The following is an 8534-nucleotide window of genomic DNA, read 5'->3' on the forward strand; positions in this document are numbered from 1 at the left end:
GTGCACAACGTCATGCAGGAATTTGACAGCACAATTCAGAATTAGGAAAATTTTATTTGCTACTCTTCTGGATGTTCACGGAGTGATTGGCAGATTGCACATCCAATTCATCTCAGGCTAAGTTATTATTTATTTAGTTATTTAGCCCTTCTGAGGCGATTGCATTGTTAAATCAATGAATTGATTCATGAGATATGTAAAGAAATGTAACAGCCTCCCCTCAGTCACTTCACCCTGGTGAAGGCCTCGAAAATATATTGGAAATTCAGAACAGATATTCATGCTCTGAACTACAGTGATGTGACACAGGGAACTAAAGACGTGATCAGCGGTGTGAGTCTGTGTGTCTAGCGATGTATACCTACCCATGAGAGTCAAGCAGCAGCACTTCTCTCTATATTGTCATTGTTTGGTCAATACTTCTAAACAAGAGACAAATAAAAAAGTACCATGCCCTAAACAATAATCAAACTAAAATGCCCTCAAACTGGAGACATGGATAATGGACAAAAATTGCTGTTTAACAGTATTGAAACCTCACCACTAGATGCCACTTCAAGCTGTAATGCACCTTTAATTTCCCTCATCACATGTGCTGTAAAAATGCCTCAACAGCACCAATAGTGCGCTCCTCTGTTTGGTCATGGTATCAAACCCGGCCCCGTATCAGATTAACGGTTGTGATTCAAAAGTCTATGACACATATTAAGGCTATTGAAGGTTTAAACACAAAATATATTTTGACCAGCCACATTAAAGATGGGTTCAGCTTGTGATCGGTATGTATTCCTTCTCAATCAACCTGCTAAAGGATTTCAACAAAGTGTTAAGCACTGAAAAGAGACATGTCAACATCTGCTCGGCAGGCTGTCAACCGTGTGACCCCTACAAAGCCGCTTAGGGGGGTACAACCAGCTTTGTGTCAGGATGGATGGGGAGGGGAAAAGGGTCCCCCACATGACACCTTACAGCTGCCAGCTTTCACGGATCACTGAAATGACACTAATTCCCAGTTGCATGCAGAATCATTTGTGGAAGCTAATTTACTTGATGCTAAATAGAGTTTCAGACTTAAGGCGCAGAAAGCGCTGTTTGACTGCCGGCCTTAAATGAGTCACCTTAGTATCGGCTTATACTCAGTAATGACCAACCCATTACTGTACTTCAGTAGTTAGCATTGCATGAATGCATCCTGATCTTGTGAGTACACATTCAGGTTCTCTCTGAATCAGTCTGGCCTTGAGCCCGTTAAAAGCCTTTCTCAACATTTCTAAAATGAAATGATCAGTCAGCACAAGGGGGAGGGAGTTCCAATAAATGACAAATACACCTTGTAAGTGTGGCCCTTATGTGGAATTGCAATTGCTCCCCAGCCAAGGTATGGCTGCTATTCATTGAGAACATGATGTGAAACACAAACTTGAATAATTGGATGGTCTCCCAAGGCTATGAAGTGAAGCCCTTAGAACACAATACGTGTGGCTGAAGGTTATCATCACGGGACATTGAAAAGTTTAAGGCTTATCTGAAAGTCATACATTTGACAGCCATCATTTGAAAGCAGCAGCTGTTGTAGCAAGACAATAGTGGTTGTTGATTTTGCTTTATGTATGTTATTGAGATGCTTTCCATAATGGCAATCTTTGCCCTATAGTAGTTTCCGATACATTGTTACATTCAACAAAATGTATGCATAATTTGAAACCAAATAATTGTAAATGTCTGATCAATATATCAATACATAAAACCACTTGTAACACTGGAATTACTATCCTGAGTGATCATAGTACAGAATTATAATTGTGGTTGCATTTTCTAAGGCGCGTGAAGCACTTAACATAGTTTGTATGTGTTTGGGGCGTATATAACACCTTAACCATTACCGGTGTGCAGCATCTAGCGAGGTGATACCCAGCAGCCAGTATGCGCCAGAATACTGGCTATCACAGTCTAGAGGCGAGGGATGTTGCAATCTAATTAGACACCAGTGGAGGATTAGGTGGCCAGGTTAGTAGAAGAGCCTGGGTGGAATTGTGACCAGGATACAAGGGTTAGCACCCCTACTCTTGCAACGAGTGTCCTGGGATCTTGAGTGACAGGCAGTAAGGACCTTGGTGAAACATCTCACCTGAAAGACGTTACCCAAGCAGAGGACAGACTCCCCATCTCTGTCTCTCTGGCATTGGGGATATAACATTGGTCTGAGAAATGAGCTCCCCCTAGTGGCCCTCCAATAGCTAGGTTTGGGTTTATGTAGTGCAGGGGTCAGCAACCTTTTCAACATGCAGTGCCAGTTTGACATTTTCTCGTTAATGAGTGTGCCTTAAGCAACAATATATAAAAAATGTAGCTGAATTATGACACAGCGACCAAAAACATTTCCAGAAGAACTGGAATTGTACTATTTCCATATAGTCCACAATCATGCATTAACATTTTAATGTTTTTTTGGTTGTTATATTTGCAACATGGGCTTACAAATTCTAATGTCCCATCTTAAAAAAACATTTTCAGAAACTCATTCAAAAACATATTTGCACTGTGAGAAATGTGAAAAACGAGAATATATGAGGATGTTGAAACCAGCCACATAAGGCATGTACAGCTTTGCAATACCATGTGAAGGCGATGCATACAGGCCACTTGCAACAATATTTTAAATATTTTCTTCTCTGTTACTCACAACGTAGGTTTAAAAACTCTTAATTGATCCCATTTCAGAATACTGCTTTCTGTAACTAATTGAAACATATTTGCACTGGGAGGAAATGCCCAAAACAGAATAAAGGGCAAAAAAAAACGGCAGTAATGATTATCCTGCCGCATTGTGCTGTGAATTTTTTAAATAATAATAATATATTATTTTTTTTCAAGTCTGCCAATGATTATGCTGCCCCATGCCAGTGGTGGCACGCGTGCCTGGGTTGCCAATCCCTGATGTAGCGTATGCATGTTCATAGGTTAATGGGAAAAAACATGTCACAATGAGAGACAGAAAAGATACAGCTACAGATTCATACTAGAGAATAATGTTTGCATTCTGTCTTTTCAGTCTACCAACACTATAACTGACGGTCTCTATTTTAAGTCTCTTTTTGGCTTGCTTTAGCGGCATAGCTACATTTAATGTACGCAACATAATGATGGACAATATCTAATAAAAGATAAATGTGAGTTGCAGATCAACTTAGCATGCTTTGATTCAAGAGTGTTGCCTTGATTCCTAGAACAACATTCAAGGTCGTCGCTCCCTTCTTAAATCCCAATAATGAGTAAGTACATGTTCAACATATTATCCCTTTTCTAATTCCTCAGAGGCCAGCAAGCATCTAGGTCCTTCGTTAGCAAACAGTTAAGGTTCACAAATGGTAACATTTGTGAACCCATGCCACCCATGCCGAACCCTTGCCACCCATGCCGCTCTTTCTAAACCAGGTAATTCAGCATCCTAATGTGCTACTGATTATCGTGTTAATTCATTGGTTTTAATTGTGGTCATTCAAAATATTGAAGCACTCGCGGCTCCTCCACACGGCTTGCTAGCTCGCTGAAGGATGAGGACACGTGGCTGAAGTTTAATTGGAGAACCGGGTTTTATGACCCCAGAATACAGGCTAATAACGGGGTTGGAAGGGTGCCCAAAACAACCAAAAGGCTGGTAGCCAAAACTAGCTAGTTAGACAATAATTGGGGGTAACGTTCGGGTTGTCTCTCTACAGGCTCTCTTTTGTCCCCCATCCTTTCCCCTCCAACTTTCTGTCCCCTTTTCAGCCCCCTCCCCTTTTCTGAACCTGACCTGTCAGGTTCAGGGCAACATCTTCCCCCCATGATATCCTATTGAGTTTCCAATGTTAGTCCTGCAGGGTAGCTACATATGGCATAAGGCAACATGCCGTTGTGAATTTTGTCTCAGGCAGGATATCTTTCGAACTTTGAAGAAGTTTTTCACCAAAAGCCTCTCAAGAAATGCCACTGTGACATAAAATGCACGCTACACGAAAGGCTTGAATGAGCCTTGAATGATGATAATTCTGAGTGAGTGCAAGAGTTTAACAACGCATACATATAATGCAGCCACTGCCCAATGCCCTTCTGTATTTGAGCACTTATTTTGAGGTTTTTATTTCAAGTTACTAATTCACGATTTAAGTTAAAAAGTTAAGTTAATTGAACCAAGATTTTCTTTATATGAAACACCATATACCCAGTGGATTTGTGAATGAAGATGAAAACTATGTGGAATGTTTGGAGTATCTACAAAGGCTTTCCATCACTGGGCTGTGGGGGATTGTATTGAGGTTACTGTGCCTCAGAAGAACAAACAAGTTTGCACAACAAGCTCCCAAATATATGAGCTACGAGTAATCATATTGACAATATGGTAATGAAACATCTGTATGCTCAACATCCATCACAGTGCCAAATTAAGCCTTTATAGGAGGCCTTTTATCGCTCTGATGTGATCGTAATGTGTAAAATGGCCCAAAATACTATATTAACTACTAATTCTACTAAATAATATTAAACCTCATCTATCCCATATTAACTCTAACTCTGTAGTAGTATGTCTTTTCTGATTGTAAGGATTGATTGCTCTCTGTCTCACCTGACCTGTCAGTCATGCCTCTGGTAAATGCCTTAATGGAAATGCAATGATAATGTGATTTATGAATGTATTCATAAACCAACTAACTGTATGTGTTCATAAATCGTGAGAGTCTGTGCGTGTGTGTGTGTGTGTGTGTGTGTGTGTGTGTGTGTGTGTGTGTGTGTGTGTGTGTGTGTGTGTGTGTGTGTGTGTGTGTGTGTGTGTGTGTGTGTGTGTGTTGGCTGTTCCACAAAGTCACGCTCAATGAGCGAAAATAGCCTGGGACAAAAGAAAACGCACGCAGCACGTGTGTCATATAATCAAAGATCTGTCACGGCAGACCAAAGAGATAGCGGGCTGCCTGCTTGCAGCAGCAGCAGCAGCAGGGCGGACTGCTGAGAGAGCAATCACAGCTCCTACTCCCCGAGGTGGAACAGCAGTGATCAACGGAAATGAAGTAGTTCCACTAGTCATCGGGGAGCTCCCTGGTCCGCCCAAAGCAACGTGACGACTGCAGCACCGCAAGCTGCCACACGGGGAGCCCATGGGTCACTTCGCGGTCGACCAACCGAACTCCACAGAACTACTAAAATGTCAGGATAAGCAAAAGCCTGTTCTTGCAGGATAACTTACGGCCGGAAGATTAGACGAAAAAAACGTTCACAGAACATTACACCGGCTCGAGAAAGGGTGCAAGGGGAAAAATAAACCCTAGCAGTAGCACCCCTCTTACAATTCTACAAAGATTTTTTCTGGTTAACCATCTCAATTCATTTTTGTAGAAAAAAAACTCTGTGTTGGTATACCAACACTTGTGAGACCCAAGCACAACGGGTTTCAATTGAACTGTCAAAACGATTTTTAGGGTTTAATTACACTTGAATATTAGGTGTTATATTAGTTGCAAGAGGGCTAGAGAGCTAGATAGAGTGGCACATTGCTATGGTTAGTTTTTCTTATCAACCAAGGCAGGGTCTCCTTCACCTTGGATGTTGTTGCTGGCTCCATCTCCCTCCACAAGTGAATGTGGTTTGTTTACCTCCGATTCGGAGGCCCTCCTTAGCCCAATCCGTCCCTCAGGGGGGGTGGGGGGGGGAACACATGTCACTCTGATGAATCTAGGACTCATAGTAGACCGTCAAAACGCAATAACAAATGTAGCACGATGATTCTGGAGGTGGCGAGAGGCCACGTGTGATTGGTGTGTGGAGCGTTGTAGTGAGGCGCGGTGAGGCAGAGCTGTTTACCCGTCTGCCTGCCGTTTTCCAACAAGGTCAAGGATGGCGAATGGATCACTGTTTGAGTGTCGTGTCTGTATTTATGAGTCTGGGTGTATGGTTCAACGTGTTATGGGATTTTTTTAATATCTGAGTTTCTCCACCTAACCAAACACAATAATGCACAGCAGGCGTGAGCGCGCGCGCACGCACACACACACGCACGCACGCACGCACGCACAGTCACACAAATGGCAAATGAGGAGCCAATAAATGAGAGAGGCAGGGCCAGACACAGGACCATTGGTGGATGTGTTTGTAGGCAGATGTGCTCTCTGATTGTTTTCTAACTCACCGTTTTATTGCCTCGCTTGCTGTTCTGCAATTTCACAGCCAAGGGTGTGCAGGCCCACTGAGCATGAATGAAGCAGACTATTGACCTTGCTTTGTTGGTCACCTGCGTTTGAGGAAGAGTCGCACTCAATAGAAAAAATAATTAGAAAGCAAACACAACATTTCACAGAACGGCAATGTCTTCTGATTTCAAGGAGTTGCAGTAGATGGACAGTAGTCTGTGGAAACTGAATAATGGATGAAGAAATTATTCAGGTGGATAGTTCTTTTTTGCCTTTGAACCGGTTTAAAACCAGACAGTGGAAAGCTTGCTGAGTCTACTTCTTAACTCATCTCTGTCTATTTCACATGGTGTGCCAAAAAAAGTAACATAGGTGAGCTGACGACAACCGAGGTAGCCTACAGAAAACCTTTTTCTATTTCGTTACTTTGCAAGTTCAAGGAAAAAGGTTGACGTGAATTTAAAGCAAAATAAACACATTGTCCACCTATACTGCATAGGTAGGCTCATGTTTGTCATGTGCCTTGGGAAAAAAAATGTCCAATCATTGACCTGCACCTATGGAAAATAAGGACGGCCAAATACAATTGTCAAAGCGTACCGACATTGTTTAAGTCATGAAGCCCTATTTTGGTAGGGAAGTTTGTTGTAGGATACTTGATTCTCATTGTTATTGTACCATTACTTAGAAAATAACATTTACATATTTGTGTTTTTTTGTATTTCCGCCATCTGTAGGTAACAACTATTTTCTGTGCTTTTACCCTTCATGAGTATTTCGATAAAGAACTATTTCTTCTTGGAACATTTTGCTGACCTTAAGCCATATGGGTGCCTTCAGCCAGTGTATTACACCCATCAAAAATGGCCATGATTGTGACCCCAGCCCGACAAAGAATGACTTATCTATAGACTATACAGTTGGGAATATCGGAAGGGATTTTCTATATTTTGCCAAATTGTTGTCCTCTCTGTAGGAGATGGTGTTTAACTGCACTTTGAAGGACTTGAATTGCTGGGAATGGAAAATGTAAGCTTTCAAACATGACTGAAATGAGCTACAGCGGAACAACAACAGCAGCTAAATCCTTTGGACACAGAACTAAACAACTGTCGAACAATATTTTCTTTATTCTTTAGCTCATCATCTTAAGTGCGAGCTTGTGTAGCGCCCTGTTTGGCCCTATGAACAGAAGCAAAGAGTCCAGTCAGTCAAAGAAACTATACAACAGTAAAAATAAATCAGGACAAGGGAACCAAATATTGTTTTTATATCACTGCATATTGGAATAGTATTGGTATAACTTGAACTTTCTGACACTGGGAAGCAGACAATAAAAGATAAATACCACATTCCTCCATTTTACAATTTGTAAAGTATTTTATAACATTTTACATTTCTTAAAGTTAAATATTTGTTGAACTTTGGTTAGAATTCTATATTTGCTGTCTTCTGGGGAAACGTCGAAACGTTTTCACTTTAGCTATGACATTGGAAATAACACAAGGAATAAAAATCAATGACCATGACTCGGTCGTCCCGTGTTTTTATTTCGCTCAATCTCGAATGCTTCAATTATTACATTATTCATGTATTTTGTATTATGGTTACATAAGAGTTCTCTAAGCGTAACCAAGCATTACTATTTGTTCGCTGTTTAAAGCCTATATCTTATTTAGTGTTGCTGTTATTTATCTTCAGGATGGTATTCAATAAATGTTTTGAACTAAGCTCCAAGCTTTTGCAGTTGTTCGAAAGAACACCAGTGCCCTCTGTCAGTCTCTTTTGGAATACCTTTTGTCTGCATCAAACAACTCAATTATATTCTTTCTATTCCATTCATTTGTTAAAGACTTATTCAGCGAGCAGTTGATGTTGACCTTTCTTGAGGTCCTCAAATTTGAACAAATTGTCAATTACTGCTTAAGATCAGCACATTCATAGAATCAAAATGAGTCAGAGGTTTGAGAAAATAGTTTTGTCAAGATTTTCTAATTTTTTTGAGGTTAATTAGTCTCGTGATATTTTTTATTTGCCCATCGTAATTGCATTTTTAATAAATCAAGGCAATTACACACTAAAGTTTTAGGAGCAGAGGGTGTTGTGGTTGGTGAAAATGTTATATTTTTTAAGAATATTGTTCTAATAGAGCAAAGCAGTGGATGATTACATGAGTGAATGAGTTAGCCTATTAATTATATTAATATTTGTTTCAAAATTGAGCGAGTAGACCTTACTACAACTGTCAGTTTGGCCTTCAGGCAGCAATGTCCATTACGTATCGTAGGAGGGCGCCATAGTACAAAGAAACTTGAATTTGAACGTTTGCTGAACTTCAAAATGTATGGACGGTAATGACAAAGGATTAGCGAT

This window comes from Gadus chalcogrammus, chromosome 20, assembly GCF_026213295.1.
Source record: "Gadus chalcogrammus isolate NIFS_2021 chromosome 20, NIFS_Gcha_1.0, whole genome shotgun sequence".
Classification (NCBI taxonomy): Eukaryota; Metazoa; Chordata; class Actinopteri; order Gadiformes; family Gadidae; genus Gadus; species Gadus chalcogrammus.